Source organism: Schistosoma mansoni, chromosome 4, assembly GCF_000237925.1.
Source record: "Schistosoma mansoni strain Puerto Rico chromosome 4, complete genome".
In the NCBI taxonomy this organism is placed as follows: domain Eukaryota; kingdom Metazoa; phylum Platyhelminthes; class Trematoda; order Strigeidida; family Schistosomatidae; genus Schistosoma; species Schistosoma mansoni.
Window position 1 is genome coordinate 15,239,233 of NC_031498.1, and position 668 is coordinate 15,239,900.

A 668-nucleotide genomic window follows, 5' to 3' on the forward strand; every position below is an offset into this window, starting at 1 on the left:
TACAGAGGCATCAGTTTGTTATCATTACCAGGAAACGTTTTCAAAAGAGTGTTGCTGAATCGGATGAAAGACGCAGTAGACGCCCAACTTCGAGATCAACAGGCTGGATTCCGGAAGGATAGGTCGTGAACAGACCAAATTAAAACACATCGGATCATCGTTGAACAATCAGTTGAGTGGAACTCATCACTATACGTCAACTTTATTGACTATGAGAAGGCGTTTGACAGTATGGACAGGAAAACATTATAGAACGTTCTTCGACACTATGGAGTTCCTGAGAAGATTGTCAACACTATCCAGAACTCATACGATGGACTACAGTGCAAAGTGGTGCATGGAGGACAGCTGACAGATGCATTTCCAGTAAGGACCGGAGTCAGACAAGGCTGTCTACTCTCCCCATTCCTCTTCCTTCTAGTGATTGACTGGATTATGAAGAATTCGACATCTGAGGGGAAGCATGGAATACAATTGACTTCTCAGAATCAATTAGATGATTTGGACTTCGCAGATGATCTAGCCCTTCTATCTCATACACACGAACAAATGCAGATGAAGACAGCAAATGTAGCAGCCGCCTCTGCATCGATAAGCCTCCACACTCACAAAGGAAAAAGCAAGATTCTTAAATACAACACGGAGAACACCAACCCAATCACACTCGA